The sequence below is a fragment of the Cryptotermes secundus genome, unplaced genomic scaffold (assembly GCF_002891405.2).
Source record: "Cryptotermes secundus unplaced genomic scaffold, Csec_1.0 scaffold545, whole genome shotgun sequence".
NCBI classification, from domain to species: Eukaryota; Metazoa; Arthropoda; class Insecta; order Blattodea; family Kalotermitidae; genus Cryptotermes; species Cryptotermes secundus.
Window position 1 is genome coordinate 1,092,556 of NW_019737089.1, and position 17,342 is coordinate 1,109,897.

At 40.1% G+C, this 17,342-nt stretch overlaps 1 long non-coding RNA gene across 1 annotated transcript in view; it reads left to right on the plus strand.

The window, feature by feature from the left end:
• Positions 1-17,342, plus strand: part of LOC117282758 — a 133,585-nt gene that overhangs the window by 50,625 nt on the left and 65,618 nt on the right. The gene's annotated exons all lie outside the window — the stretch shown is intronic.

Sequence of the window (17,342 nt, forward strand, 5' to 3'; positions counted from 1 at the left end):
CCAAAGTGTTCTACTTTCGATAACATTCAAACGAAACTATGTCACCCCACGAATTCTGATTATTATCTCGGAGTCCTCAATCGTTTGTGAGCGAGAATTCTTCGAATTCGACCTGAATATCGAGAGCAAGGTTCCTGGCCGCTCCTCCACGACAATGCCCCACCCCACAAATCGAAGATCGTGCCCGATTTTTTGGCCAGAAAAGGGATCACAGTCCTTGATCATCCTCCGTATTCGCCAGATTTTGCTCCAGCAGATTAATGGTTGTTCCCAAAAGTTTAGTTGGCGAGGAAAGGAAACCGTTACGACACCATCCAGGACATCCAAAGGGAATCTACCACAGTTTTAAATGCGATTCCAAAAAAGGAGTACAGTGACTGTTTTTGAAAACTTTTCAATCAATTCCAGCTATGTATTGATTCAGAAGGAGACTATTTTGAATAAAAATAGTGAAATTTTGAAAATAATTCGCGTCTTGAATTTTTAATGAACACAGTCCTAACAGAACCTGGACACACTGTGTATAAGTATATGTTTAATTGAACACTAATTAATCGTGCTGCAGAAGTCTTTTATTCTCAATCAGAGAATCTACAAGAAAACAAACGCTTTAATTGTTTCAGCACGAGACTGCAATAAAAGAATATAAGAGAAAGCCTTGATTGAGTACAAACTGCGTTTAAATGAGATTTGTTTTTTTTTTTATTCTTTTAATTTAGTGCGGTAATACAGTATGACTTTGAAACGTTTATTAAAGAAGTTATTTAGTATTTAAGGTACTCACAGCTGTGATTATGAATAATTCTGTATTCTTGGATATAACACCATGTAGTCCGTTGAAAATCAGCAGAGGTTTCGGAAGAACATGTCGCCTACATCTTCAGGGTTAAAGAATAAAACAAGCAAGAACCCAACATGAAGCAGGTAGAAAGTTATTTTTCGGCCCTGAAGATGGACGCGACATATTTATCTGAAACATTCGATAACTCAGAACGGGATATACGTTGATATATCCAAGAACATAGAATTCTTCAACTTAATTGTACAGGTACTCAGTCTTCTTCTAAAGCATATATTTTTTACAGAAGAATAATATGTGAATTGATGCATACATATTTATTGATTTTTAGCATAAAGGAAGAGTTAATTGTAATCTTAATTTCGTAGCTTCTCTAAAATGAAGCGCTTTCGGAGTCACAGAATATCACTTCCTTTCGCATATTATCCACATTTTTCTTTAAGTAATTTTAAGATTATGAATGTTAAGGTAAAGTTGTCCTTGTTCTTAACTAATTAAGCACTACGCCATGAAAGTGTATGATGCAGCGGATGTATAGAGTAAGGACAACGCAATCGGTATAGCTACTAGCTACGAGCTGGACGATCGAGGGGTCGGAGTTCGAGTCCCGGCAAGGTCAAGAATTTTCTCTTCTCCAGGGTGTCCACACCGGCTCTGGGGTCCACCCAACCTCTTATCCAATGGGTTCCATGGGTAAAGCGGCCGTGGCGTGAAGCTGACCACTTACCCTCCAGCTAGCGTCGAGGTCAAGAATATGTGGATCTATGGATGTTAGCTTGTCATTTATAAATTCTTCTGCAAAACGGCCCTGCTAAGTACACGTCTACTCTGTATACTTTTACAGCCTTTTCAACTTTGACGTTAGTTGCAAGTGAGTGGCCAGCTCCTACCGCCTTTATTCCGGAATAAAGAACTCGAGTCCCATTTACAAGAGAGGAATCTATCACTGGGTTATGAAGATGGTTTATCTGCATATGACAGATGCGCATATTGCTTCCAAGTAGAGGAATGGTCTCGGATTGACTCGGCCTCTATCAGATACCTACTGGAGCTGTATTCCTTGGGGGTAAAAGCGACCGGAACACTTATAACCTTAATACTAATTAACCAAAGCCATTATTTAATATTATATTTCTACTTGTTTCTCTCTCTCTCCAGTGATAGCTTATGTTCATTTCTTGTTTCCCCATGCACACTGTATTCTTCACATCTCGCTTTTCTCAGTTAAAATTGCATATCTTTTAGTATCTGACGATGGTTAAGAGCTGGGAAGCTCCTTAATTAGCATTTCTTTTTCCTTGGCACTACAGCCCCAGTGGGCCTAGGCCTACCTCCATGAATTTCTCCGTTCACTTCGGTTTTTCTAGATCTTACACGTTCAGTAGGCCACCTTGGGCGGGTGATCAGCTCGTCGCAAGGCCTCTACCTGTACACAAACACAGAAAAACGCGCACACACAAACTAAACATCCATGCCCTGAGTGGGATTCCAACCCACGATCCCGGTTTCCAAGCGAGCGAAGACAGTACATGCCTTAGATCGCTCGGCTACCGTGACCGGCCAATTAGCATATTACCATTGTTAATGATGCGATTTATTTATGTTTCGGTAACACATACTTTCCTAAACGCAGCCATAAGGAATCCTGTCACGAGCCAGATGTTGGCTATCGACGCTGAAAGACTCACTTCCTGCTTTTCCCAATACCTGATTCGACCTACTAGAAAATACTATTTCGGAAAATATAACAACTAAATTACGACTTATCTGTAATTTATGTTAAGTAAAAATGAAGCCGGGATAGCTCGGGCGGTATAGAAATGAACTACGAGCTGGAATGCCGGGGTTCGACTCCTGGCAGGGAACAAATGATTATTCTCGACTCCACAGTGCCTAGACCTGCTTCGATGCTCATCCAGTCTCCGATTGGGGCTCTTCCTATTGGGTTAAAACGGCTGAGGTGTGAACCTGACCACTCACCTCCATCTAGTGTAGAGGTTAAGAATGGTGGAGCTATACCTCCGCTACCCTATATATCTTCATGGCGTGGTGCTTAATTAATTAAGCACGGGGATAACTTTGCATTACCGTTATTAACTAAAAGCTTCATCATGTCTCTGTACTGTTCTGCAGCCAGGTCAGGTAACGTCCTTGCCGTTCAAGAAGATTATGGGGGCTCAGTCCCACTTACAAGTACGTGGATTCTAATTGGGACTCAGTCCCAGTCACAAGTCTGTGGATTCTAATTATGACTGAGTGTGCTCGGATTATAATGTTTTATACTGCAGCAAGAGAAAACAGCAGTATATTGGTTACATTTTCCATGATTTTAAGTTACTTTTCGATCTACGTAATTTTGAGGAGTTCGGTTGCTTTAAAATTTAAGCAGGTCTAAATTATGCGAGGTTATGGCAGTGAGTCACTGATAACACAACTATAGGGCCAACCTTCAGAGTTTGCTGTTGAGAGCTTGTTCCTCTGCGAATTCATATCGTTTGCACAAATATGTTCTCAGATCATTTGATGGTACAAATAATCCAGTCTATACGAAATAGTCAAATTGCTAAATAATATATAGGTCTCAATCAATTCAGAGATTTGGAGCTAATTCTTTTCTAAAACCATTTATCGGCTAGAATCATGTACGTATTAAACAAGCATTCTATTTTAATCCCCATATTTTCGCATCTATAGCTTAATGTGTGGATTCGGCTTTCGGGACTAGACCGTGTCGAATGTCGAATATTTTACAGCGTTTCGATGAAACTTGCAGTTGCCATCTTCATGGTTAATGACTTTTGGAGGTGTTTTGGTAGCTCTTAAATAACTCTCGCATTAGGCAGTGTGTCGGAGATGGAGTAATTGGAGCGGGATGCTATCAATAGGGAGGGACCATGTAGTTCATGAAAAGAGGCGATGAAAATTGCTCTGGGAAACAGGTGTTCCTGAGAAAATGTGGGAGAAATATTTCAGAGATCCCGTGTTTAGGACAAGAAGTGATAGATGTTTTCTTCCTTTTGTCTTCTTTTCTTTCCTTCTTTCCTTCTTTCTTCTTCTTCTTCTTCTTCTTCTTCTTCTCCTCCTCCTCCTCCTCCTCCTTCAAAAGTGGACAGGAAAGGGAGTTCAGTGATTGTTGTTGGATGAGCGTGGTTCGGCGAAGGATTTGGGGGAGAGAAGACGTGAAGTCATTCTTTTCTCAGTCCATATACGCCTTAAAGGTTAAAATGATTGGAGTACTTTGTTATTTCTATGTCTACCCTGATGGTGCGGGGACGGTAGGTATAGATATATTATCTCTGACAGGTGTTCCGTCGAAGTTGATGCTTTGCCTCAACTCTGTGCGTGTTCTGCTACTGCTGATGGCTGTTCTTTTGCTTGCCCAACAACAAAGTTGCCATCGGATCCTGGTAAAGCAGTGTTAAATTTATGTCTTGTTCTATCGATGTCTGCAGGTTGTAGTAGTAAACACGTATTTTAATAAATACAAACTAACAAACAGGAGCTGAAGTATTGGAATGTTGCCATATCCAGTCCTCATCAGACTGCTTGGTATCGACTCAGCGGGAACCTGTCACGATGGCTTTTAAATAAATGTATATGTCACGTTAGCTCAGTTTTTGAGTGAATGATTACCACCACGTCCAGACAGTTACAGCCTCCCATTCAGTGCTTGGCTGAAGCACTATTACGGGTTACGAATAAAGTATTCGGAGCGTGAAGACAACTTTCGATGCTCTGTCATGTACGTGTGTTCTGTTGGAAAGTTAAGATCCGTTTAAAGGAATAAAAAGGCGAGAACTTTTGGCTTATTCTGGGACAGTTATAATAAAGTGAATAAAAAATTTGAATGAAATTGTTCAAACACCATTATCACTTTCGGTGTCAATTCTCTTATATGTTCATATAAAAGTTCTTTGTTCTCAAGTACTTGTCTTTGCACAAATCCGGCAGTGATGTTTACCGCAGTTGTATCAAGCAAATTTCAGGGGCATTGAAACGTAATGAGAATAAGAATATTTTGGTGTTCTAATTTGAATAACTTTAACAGTTAAGCATATTAAATGTCTGCTAACAAATAATGGAGTGCCAACCTTTCTCAGTTCTTTCCAAGGTAAGAGAAGGTCAGTGTGATACAATCCTGAGGTGGGAGTAACACTTTCTTTACTGGATTTCTTAAAATGCTTACATGAAAATAAATATCTTAAGAATATCCATATCTTGCAAATCTTCGATTTTATGCTGCTTCCGCATACTGCCTGATATTCTGATAGGGAGAGTTGAGAATGATAATTAGTCTAAATTGCATGAAGTATCATCTAAACTTTTTGTTGGGTTCAATAATTTCTTCTTCTTACGTTGGATCCGGGATGTCTGTGTTCACTCCTAATAACATTTGTAAAAATATAGAGATTTAAATTGAATTCTTTCTCGCTTTATGTTTTAATCACATTTAAGTAAACTTTTCTGAAGTACAAACGTTTATGATGTTTGCAACAATGGAATCATTCACAGTCAGATTTTCAGAATTTACTGATATATCTATTATAATATGGACCGCCTCTGTGATCTAGTGGTCAGAGTTCCTGGCTAGAGATCTAGAGGTCCCGGGTTCGATTCTTGGCGCTACCAGATTTTCTGAGAAGTAGTGGGGCACGCGGTAGCGTAGTTGGTTGAGGGGCTATGCTACAAGCCGGAAGGTCACGGGTACAAGTCTCGATGAATTTCTTTTTTCAATTGACCCAATCCTTCCAGCCGCACTAGGGCCTTGGGGTCGACTCAGCCTGTAACAGAAATGAGTACCAGGAATTAATTAATTAATTTTCCTGGGGAGTAAAGCGCGGCTGGTGAATAAGGCTGACAACCTTACCGCCATCTTTGACCCGATTGTCTAGATAATGTGGGACCCTCAACGTCTCACAACCCTATGGGCCTTCAAGGCCTTTTACAGGGCTAGCTCTACTTTAACTTACTTAGTGGGTCTAGAACGAAGTCCACTCAGCCTTGTGAGGACAATTGATGAGCTACTTGATTGGAAAAGTAGCGGTTCCGGCCTAGAACACCGAAATTAACGGCCGTGGGAATTCTTTGCGCTGACCACGCGACACCCTTTATCCGCTAAAATTTGAACTAACTTCGCCGACAAACGGCGGTCGCTCGGTCGGTATAGTTCACTTGTGGACTAAAGTCACGGAATTTGTTTTTTGTTTTGTTTATCTATTAGAATATACACCTTATATTCAATTTACTTTATCTAAGGTGGAAAATGAAAAGGCAGTAATAAGAAATAATTTAGAATGTATGGCTATAACTAATGTAAAATTTATGGCATGATGCTTGAAATTAGGTACATTTGGAGAATCGTGTTGAAAGTTTCCATGTGGACATTCTGTGTATTGAGGGTTATTAGCATGATATCGATGCGAATTTCTGAAGTTACATTCTAAAATAAACAGCAATCAGTATTTTCTAAATCGGAGCATATCGTATCTACTTGTTACTGACATTACTTTGATCAGAACGGAATCACGCTCGGTCACAATTAAAAGCAAGTTTATAATTTGAAGAATGTCGTCTTTTGAGACGTGGCGCCGTGTAGATCTTGTGTGAACCGACGTTTCCGTTCACACAAGCAGTCTGCAGTCACCTTCTCACACTGGTTCTTAGTTCGCGGATTTTTCTACCCTGAAGATGGAGGCGATATGTTCCTCCGAACCATCGGTTCACACAAGATCTACACGGCGCCACATCCCAGAATACGGCATTCTTCATAATCACCACCGTGGAAACCTCAAATCTTATAAGTTTATAATTTGTTTGGGGACAGAAAGCGGTTGGAAACGTAACATGACAGTAGCAGTGAATAGGAAGACTCATCTGTGGGTCCGTGTGGGTTCAAGGCTAAGACCATAGCTGATATTGAAGGTTTTAACGACGTTGATATGGCTTGTGTAATAATTGAAAACGGAATGGGAAATGAAAATATATTATCATTCATCCAGTTATCCTAGGAATTATACTACAATTCTGTGCAACTGCTTCATTCTTATTAATGTGGGTGTGGCATATATAACACAACAGTTTAACCCCACTTTGCAGTTCTTGAAGCATTACCGTTTCCTCGAACTCCAACAAGACGAAAGGAACTGTATAATGTTATGAACCGGTCAGAGTAAGCAAAATAAAATAAAAGAGAAAGAGAGAGAGAGGTGAAGGGGGAGAAGGCTAGAGTCAGATCAATTATTACCTGGAATTTTACTGAGTAACAACTAAGGCCATAATCCGCGAAGCCTTGGCTGCAGTCTCGTACGCAGGATCGCTAACAGCCTTCTGCCATGCAATGTCTGTATCAAGTTCAGACACCTTTAAGCGGAAACACTGACGCATGCTTCCTGCAATGAGACTATGACGAATAAAGCAGCGTAAGTTTTGACCCGACCCACGACAGCCAAAATTTTTGTTATATATGTTACATGTTTCTAATTCACTTTAATTCGAGATTCTTAGTTCTATAGAACTTTTTAAACCCGTTTCAAATTAATAATTTGATCCAAGTCAGATGAAGTTACGGTACCTTACCACAACGGATATTAAAGAGAACAAATTGTTTACATCCCAGTTCATTTTAATTAATATATTTTATACACAAGTTCCTAAATAAATGCATTTTTAATTTATCAGAAGAGAGGGGGTGAGGAATTTATTTTATGGGCACCACTTGCCCTATACACTAAGCAGTTACCTTCTTTGCAAAACGCCCCTAACTACCACGAAAACCTCTTTAATATTGTTTTTAACCCATGGCTGCAAGGATGCAAATGAGTTCTGACTGTAGAGTATAACATTTGCGATTACTGGGTTTTTGAACTGTTTTCCTTATCCGGTATTCGAAAGAACAAAAGAGAACACAGCATTTCGGAAACAGATCCAGATGTTCATCTTTTTTCTTTAGAATATCGGACGATGGACAACGTCCCAAAACCCATTGTCATGAATTTGCGGTCGTAACCACATTCTGACACCAAATTGTCACGTATAGGAATAGGCGTGACTAATAATTGTGGGTTCTATATTTGATGATTGGATTTATTGGACGTCTCTGTTACAATTACATTTGATTGGAACAGTTCACACATTGAACTTCTTCATGACGTCTGCTTGATGAATCTCTCCGTTATCTGGTTCTCGGACTGTTCTCTAGTCTCTCGAATTTTCTGGCCTGGATCTCTGAATCTCGGACTGAGCTAACTTAATGCGGACCGAATATAGATCATCAAGTAGAACAGATTAGTGTTCTTTGTTATTCTCCGCTGCAACGAAAACGTGTGGCAATCTCAGGGCAACGCCTCGATTCATACCAGCGTACTCGTTGCAGCGGAAACGTGTTTTAGCTTGCCGTCTTAACGGAAACTTAGTGTTTACTTAGTAGCTTCTCACCAAATTATGTCTTGCTCTGGCTGCACTATTTCGGCTTTCAGGCGTCATGTCCTACTCTTAATCCGTAATGTATTTTATTTACCTCCAGTCGAATTTGTAATATGGTTCTCTTTCGCTGATTGAAGCGATTTGAGAGTGAAGGAAATTGCTTACATTCACACTAACAAACGCGAGTATTTTACCACCCGTACACCGTAGAAGTGTCCATGGCTTGGTGCCTTGTCATAGACGAAATATTAACCTTATTTTTGTAACTTCATTCTTACGGGAGAATCTCATAAGGAGCGAGAATAAATTATGTAATATTTGTACTACCTGCCGAATTTTGGAATAAACTGCTCAATAAATACAAATTCTCATATAATCAAACCAACTGCCCCATAAAGTAACGAAGAGTAGTTATATATATAGGTTTTGGAAGCGATTACATTTTCTCTAATATCAATGGATGCTTTATGATTGTTTGTGGGAAGGGAGAACGGAACCATACAGAATATACAGTACCTCTGAGTTATGATTATTCATTTTTGGATCGCAGTTTAAAAAAATCGAAGAAATTGTTTCATTTTTTAAAATGGCCATTTCCGAAATAAAAATACCAGATCCAAATACAAAATGTTGACTAAGCGTGTCCAGCATTGTGCACAGAGAATATCCAGGATATAGCTTATCTCCCGAGTCAGAGGCGCCTTGAACGTATTTGTGAGTGAAAGTACTGAAACCTATTTCCACTAATAGGCCTAAACATCTTCCATTGGTATGTGACTGAGAGTGCGCGGTTTTGCACTGAACAAACTATAACGCTAAGAGAGTAAAAGAAGTGGCGCAACATTTGCCCTAAGGAATAGGGGAAAACCGTGGAGTGCTTACTTGGAATCTCGCCGGACCTAACGAACATTTACTGTCTGGGTACCGAACCCGGATCTCCTAGAAGCAAGGCCTATGTCCTAATATGGCCTTGGATCTTCGCTTTTTCTCCTACATGAATTTGCCTCCCTCAGTGTAATGTGGTGACGTAACCTCAGAAAAGACAGCAATGCATACATCGTGTTTATTAGCTTCTGCATTGTTATTTAACGACGCTTTTCTGATGAATGGTTTATTTTTTGTTTATTATTCTGAATTGTTAGTTTGAAAGGACATTGAGGGGTTGTAGCTTATTTACGAGGTTTTTCCAGCGTATGTCTCGAGGGGCTGATGAAAAGCACGAACGCCATATTTGTACATGTATAAGAACAGATTGTCTTCAGACTGAGTTCCGAACCCCTGCAGTTTCCATATACGAAACAAGAGCTCATACCACTCACTAAAATTACTGAAATATGTGTACCTACCCATTTGGGTTACGACAAGCCGGTGTATACCAGAACAGAATTTCAGAAGCGATATTAAAATATAAAATACTTCGGTAGTGAGACACCCTACCTGGAAATATGAAACTCTTTAAAATATACTGTTTTTAAAAATAGTTTCCCATCTATTTGCTTTTAACTGCACGTTTCCACTGAACATGCATTGCAGTGACAAAAGCGTTAAAGGTAAATTTGTCCCTTTGCTTAATTGGTTAAGCACTGTGCCATTAAGATATATGAGGGAGTTGAAGTATAGCTCCTTCTTGACCTCAGCATTAGATGGAGCTGAGTGGTCGGCTACACGCCCCTGCCGCCTTATGTATGGACGTTAATTAAGATGAATGGAAAGAAAAATGTGGGCGGGACCTGTTATAGGCGACTGTCCCGGCGTTCACCCGGAGGGACTGAGGAAAGCAGGAAAAAGCTCAAAGTGACAGCTGGTCTCTGTGGTTCGAAACAGGGACCTCCGGAATACAAAAGCAAGATAGTAACCGCTACTTCGCGACAATATTATAATTAATTCCCCTTCATATGCTGGTACTTATAAAGTTGATAGGTGTCATAGGCTAATTTATTTTTCGAACTACTTGGCGTATTATTGCTGAAAGCGACGCAGCGTATTCAAATCCATTGATAAAAATCTATAAAAGGACTGACCATAGAGGAACACCTTCAGGAGATAGAACCACTGCCGAACAGGGCGTGCGTATTACCTGTTCTTTACTTTATAATATATATACACTCGTGGTGGCACGCGGTAGCGTAGTTGGTTGAGGCACTATGCTACAAGCGGGTCGCGGGATCGAATCCCAATGAGGTTGAATTTTTTCAATTCACCTAGTCCTTCCAGCCGCATTATGGCCCTGGGGTCGACTCAGCCTCTAACAGAAGTGAGTACCAGGAGTATTCTTGGGGGTAAAGGGTGGCCGGTTCATAAGGCTGACAACCTTACCGCCATCTGTGAGCCGATTTTCCAGAAAATGTGGGAACTTCAACATCTCACAACCCTATGGGCCTCCACGACCTGTTACAGGGGTACCTATACTTACTTACTTTATATATACTTGTATATATTGTCACGTGTAGGGGTGTGCGCGACTTATAGAGGGGTTTTGGATTGGATGATTGGATTTATTGCAGTTGTACACTCAACTCGGAACTACAAATAATTATAGCACTATCGCTATTTCCACACTTCAGAATCGACTCTTACACACACTAGTATCCTCAGTCCATTAAACTCTCCACTAGTCGTTTCCTAGAAATGGATTCATAAGAGTCTCACTGTAACTTAAAATCACACATGAAGTCTTCTTTACACAGCCCAATTCCTTTAATGCCATTAATCTCCGTCACCTTGGACTGCCAGCTCTCTCAATCCTGTGCTGCAACTGCCAACCCCGGAACTGAACTCCATTCTCTGCTGCAACTGCAAACTCCGAACTCAACTCAGTTCTCGTGACAACAAGAGGGAACTATCACAATTCTAAATTCGGCGTCTTGAGATCCTCATTATATAGCCTCGGGGCGGATCCACAGAAAATACCATTTCCTCTTCTGTTGCCTGTTGATTCACTACTGCAGAGGTGCTTATCGCACAGTTTCGTAGCAACGCGCGCGGCGCGAACACACAGAAAACTGCTTGCAACGACTCCTCTGTTATTGCGTGACGTCACAGAGTACGTGACGTGTTCTTCTGCCTCGTGTGTAAGGGCCATTACCTAATAACGGATATTTCTTTGCCTCCACAACTCTTGCTTTGAGTAAATACCCCACATCATACGTATGTAATAGGAGACTGGTTATGAGTATATGCGTGTATTATCTTATTGTGTGTTTATGTTATGTCATTTTAACGTACTTTTGTTGCTGGCAGCTATACGCTGAAAACTGAGTATCTGAAAGAAGAAGAAATAACCTCATTCACTGGAAGAACGCGAGGGACGAGGAGGAGACAAAAGAAATTATTCCCTGCTGCATTTAAATGGCCATTACTATCACAAACAACGCTAAAGACGATGAACGAATAAAACTATGCGAGATTGAGCACTGGATCCTGATTTGTATCATGTACGTACGAGTATTTGCAAGAATGAAACGCCTTCGTTTCGACTATGCTATCAGTAAATGATCTTCCTAATAATCTCTCACTTTGTTAGTTTAAATCATTTGGTGCAAGAATTTTGTAATTTTAGGGAGAATCCGATATTTTGAGGTACAGTTAATGACGAAATTTTAATTCTATTATAATATCTTCTGAGTGGCTTTAGCATTTTGGTATATTTGCTTTTAAATATATCATTCTAAGTATCTTACGCTTATGATCTATGGAACGTAAAGTATCCAGAGTGGCTGGTGCTACAGAATTTCTGTTCAGGGCATTCTCCTGACGGTCTTTTTCCTCAAAGAGATTTCTGAAAAACAATAATTATATTGTTCCATATTCTGCTTTTCAGCAGTACGTTATACGCTTGTATTCCACCACATACTGAAGATGACGAACACCGAAATTTTTATTTCAATAATTCTCTGCTGCAAGTTTGGAACACCCGGTACACACGTGCTCACAAACACACGCGTTTGTTTACGTGTAGAAATGTGTGTGTATTTATATATTTTTGTGAGTGGAGTTTTACTCATAGAACTGTCGGGCTGAAGCAACCCCTGTCTCGAAGGATCGGAGAGGCGATGGCTGTCGGAATATAGCGACAAAACTTTCAATTTTCCTACTATTCAATTCAAGGACATTCAGAGAACTGGGAAGCACCTTGGCCGACAATTCGTTGTAAGTGTTCAGTTTAATTGCACTGTTCAACGAGCGATTGGTCACGCAGATATTTATAGCTGGTCTTTGTGATTCTTTTGCGCTGATTACGAAAATGAGGACAGATTTTTCCAGCACCCATAGTTCTTGAGTGACACAAGAATGCAGATTACTCTGGATTTACTTTACACTAGGAAGAGTGGTCTGCCGTTTGCTTTTTGAGGTCATGCGCGTCATTGTTAGCGTGTCCATAATTAGGGCACAACCATATTTATTGGATACACGTTCTCACGGCGCGGAGCATATGTTCTTCTGGACTGTAACACATGTAGTTCGGAGACAGCCCGACTTTTCGGAGGAATATATCGCCTCCATCTTCAGGGTTGAATAGAAAGCAAACCAGGAAAGGAGCAGTACCAAACTGATTTTACATACAAAAATTTCTGTGATATATGCCTACCCTATTTTTCTTGCAGTACATTTTGCATGATCGTCTAGTAGAAGGAATGAAGAAAGCTTTGAGGCTCATTTAAGCCTCAAAAAAAGAAACTTAGATCTATTTGCATATTTAGAGCTATAAACTAAGCGGAAATGATCTGTTTTACGATAGCGATTGCGACATATTGACCAACAGAGTGGACATGGTAGTTCGAGCCAGGTGCTAGCGGCCTCGGCTAGTACGAACGCCAGCTGGAATCTTCCGGGACAGCATGGCTGTTTGTGTGAGTTTCTTACATTCATCCATTATACTTACAGCCATAATCATCTAATTGTAGCGGCGCGTTTCTGGCATGACCTACGCCTCATCCCCGCCGAGAAATTCATTTTAGTGTTAGAAATTCAGTGAAGTTTCTCGAAGACTGAACACTCTTCGGAGGACAAAGGTGCTCGATGAAATATCATGATTTCGACGAGATACTTCAAAACAGTCGAGATATTTCAGTCTATGTATTTTATCAATTAGGGACTGGGCGGTGGGAATTCGATTATATGCAGGCGAAGACATTTTCTCTGCACCACGGTTTCTATACCAGCTCCGGAATCCACACAGACTCCTAACTGATAATTAAAGAAACCTCTTTCCCCTAGAATAAAGCGGATAATGTGTTAAGAAGACCATTATTTTCTAGCTGGTGTTAATGAGGATTGCCTCTTCTGTCCCATATGATTTCACGGCAAGGTGGTTAACTCAGCACAGTGACAAATTGACCTCGGTACAGAATGTGTCTGTAACTGACCAATCAGATAATGACCAATATATTTTATGCTACGATTTTCAATGGATATAATATAATAGTTTAGACTTAAACAGTTTGTGGACAGGAAAAGAGCTGCCACAGAATATCAACGGGAATAATATAAACAAGGTATCGAGATAGAGTGATATGTGATAGAAATATATGAAAGACCATGTGATGGTTGCAATAGCAGGAGAGAAAACAGAATCAATAATTTTTGCGGAATATTATCATGTTGAGTGTCAGATAATATTCGTTAAAAGACAGTAATATAAAATTTTATTACACCTGAAAGATTTGAGGTTTTCACAGCTGTGAGTATGAAGGATGCTGTCTTCTGGGGTGTGGGGCTGTGTAGATCTTGTGTGAACCGACGTTTCTTAGGAACGTATCGCCTCCATCTTCAGGGTAGAAAATCCGCGAGCGAGGAAATAACGTGTGTAGGTTGCTGCAGCCACCGGAAGATCGAAAAAGTCCAAAAGAGCCCAGTAATTCTGTGTATAAATATTTTGTTTGAAATGAAAGTGCGAATGAAAACACTCGGACCGAAGAAAATTTGACTGAATGGGGCATGGAACAAATTGTTTAATTAGGAAATCCTTTACTTCTATCAAACAAAATTGTTTTTTGTTGTCACCATTCCTGTTGTAATGAAAAATACCGGAGTTACACTTTGTATTCATTCACTAAGCAATATAAGCAGTATTTCACACTGGGCTGACTAGTTCTGGGCCCCTGCTCCTCCACGCGCTTCAGTTCTGCTAGAAACGGGGAAATGCCACCGTTTCGAAACCCTCGTACGATACTTCCGTATCTGTAAACGACAAGGACGTTCTGCTCCAGGAAGCGTGTGATCATCAACTAAACATTGTCAGGTACCGGTTCGTAGCAAAAAGACTTCCTAATATTTGGATATCTAATGAAATATGAAATTATGTTTGATGCAATATTTAAAAGATCGCATTAAACAAGGCATATAATTCACTTGTCTGTCGTGCAGCAGCATCGACTAAGTTTGATCTGCACTTTGCGAAATAGCAAACCAGAGCTACGCGTCACATCACTGCTTTCACTTGAAGCATTTAGGGTTGTTGCCTAAATCTACTACTACCTGCATTGTGTGTAGACCTTGCTGCAGCGTAACGCCCCTGGCCTCTCCATTATATGAATTACATGCCCGTTCTGACTAATTCGGAAATGCCAGCCACATGGGGCTCTAGGTGAGGTAGAGTTGCACTCCCCTCACTGTCTCCCTGGGGAAGGTGGATTTAGGAATTCCAAGTATTCAGTAGGCTATTCAGCTATTCTTCATTGTAATACTCTGCTCTTCATACTCAGAGCTCAGAGCAGCCAGTCAGTCACTCTCCTGGATGGAGCGTAGGTCAGAGTTTAGTTCTCCCCGTAATTACTCACGCTTCTACCTAGTTCTAGTTCCGTCCACTCCTAGTTCCTTGTCATACAGAAGACGCAGAAACATAATATCACTTATAGTCCACAGTATTTCAAGTATTTGGATCCAGTTTATGCTACAAGCCCGAAAGTCGCGTTTTCGATTCCCGATAAGTGCATTGGATTTTCCAACTATTCTAATCCTTCCAGCCGCACTATGTTTCTGGGGCCTACTCAGCCTCCTAAGAGAAATGGGTGCAAGGAATCTTCCTGGGGAAGGGGGATGAGCGGCCGACGCTTTAGGCTGACATCCTCACCGCCAACTGTGAGCCGATTATGTAGAAAATGTGAGAGCCTGGAAGTGTCACAAACCTATGGGTCTCTACGGCCTGTTACAGGGGCAGCTTTATCTCATCTGTATAGATATTCACGCCGCAATTGATACATCTTTTGCCAAGAGGAAGACAAGAGACTGCGCCAAGGCGAAAAGTTTCTAAGTATAAAGGCCAAGGCCAGGACTGATGTTTCACAGTAATAATTCGCTGAGACATCTATATTTTGTATGTCGTTGCTTGGAATAACGTTGTAAAGATCCCAAGCTCGCATAATCCTCTCTTATTCTGACCCTAGATACTTTAAAATCTGTATAACGTTAAAAGCTCGAATTACATTCAAGAATTGACTCATCGCAATCCGCCATAGCTTGGTATCCTTTATATGTTATCCTCTCTCTTCGACACTGTCTTCCAAATTGTCCCTTTCCCATATTCCTGTCATATTCAAAATATATGCACAGCTAACGGTAACCATTTTATTTGAATCCCCACAACCTCGTTAGAAGAGACTATGCCGTGAAGTTCCTTGTTATATATTTTGTTTCATTCTCTGAATATTTTCTTCGCGTTTTTATTTAAAATATATCATGTAAGATTTGTGGCTTTCACGGCGGTGACTATGAAGAAAACAGTCTTCTGAGATTTGGCACCGTGTATATGTGGCGTTAACCAACGTTTCGGAGGAACGTAAAGCCTCCATCTTCAGGGTAGAAGGAAAAATATAAGAAATCCGCAAGCGAAGAAACCGTGAGAACTGGTAAACTGCTTTTACCGGGTCTCACGGTCTTATCCTGAAGATGGAGGCGATACGTTCCTCCGAAACGTTGGTTAACACCGCATATACACGGTGCCAAATCCAAGAAGACTGCTTTCTTCAAAATATATCATATTTACGTTTCTTAGTCCAAAGGTAGGCACAAGACAATCAGAAAAACAATCCGTTTGCTTATACATTTTTGCTTATATTTTACTGAATATTAATTAGATGGTCAAAGTTTCGTAGAAAAGCTTTAGTCTTACACAACCGAAATAGTCAAGTTCAGAGATGATTGTAACTCGATGATAAGTAAAAATTTGTTTCCTATATGTATAGTAGAAGTGAAATTATTTTTCTCCCTTAAGTGTCAACTCATGAAGATGTTAGGAGGGTGAGAGTTAAAGTTCCATGACAGAAAATTGAACGAATAATCAGTTTAAAACTCCCACTGACGGAAAGGTTATTGGGTCCCTGAGCAGTTGTAGACATAGGAGGAAAAAAAATTGTTATTTTCAACTCAAAGACTGCGATTCTGAAAAGTAAGGTCATCCACAGAAGCAGAATCCTTTCTGACAGTAAACGAGACGAGGGTGATATCTGTGTTCCCACATCTCAGCACGGTACACGCAAGAGAGCTTATCAAACGCAGCATTACATCACAAACTTGAACAAACAGGATACATTTTCTTACGTAACGTTTAGTTACTTAATGTATAGATTACCATTCACACGGATCTTGGCAGTTTATTAATAATGCGGTGCCCAATGAGCGAATTACGAAATGTTGTTCTTCAATCCCTTGAAACTTTTCACTGCGGTCCTATCAGAAATTAGAGAGGTTATGACGGACTTGTTTCAGAAGCATCAGTTTTTATAGATTTTATCTTTACCTTCTTGATTTCAATCGTACCCCGTATAACTCACTCAAAGTAGACATAATGGGGCCAGGTACAATTTTCAAATCTTATTTTCCTGTAGCACATATATCAAACCTTATAATCTTATATTGTTATTGTTATATTTATGTAATATAAGTGTATGTCTCAAGAATGCAATACAATTTGTCTCGTGGATTAGCGTAATGGTGTTTTGCGTAAATGATTACAGGCACAGAATCTAGTAAAATAAGAATTATTTAATGATTTCGGTTGCAAATATTGCTGTTTATGCAATTATTGTAATTCCTTTTTGTAACTTATTACTTAGGTACGGATTCTGTCTAAGTTTAATTCATAGTATATAACCTCAAAAATTGGAAGTAACAGTTACCGTAA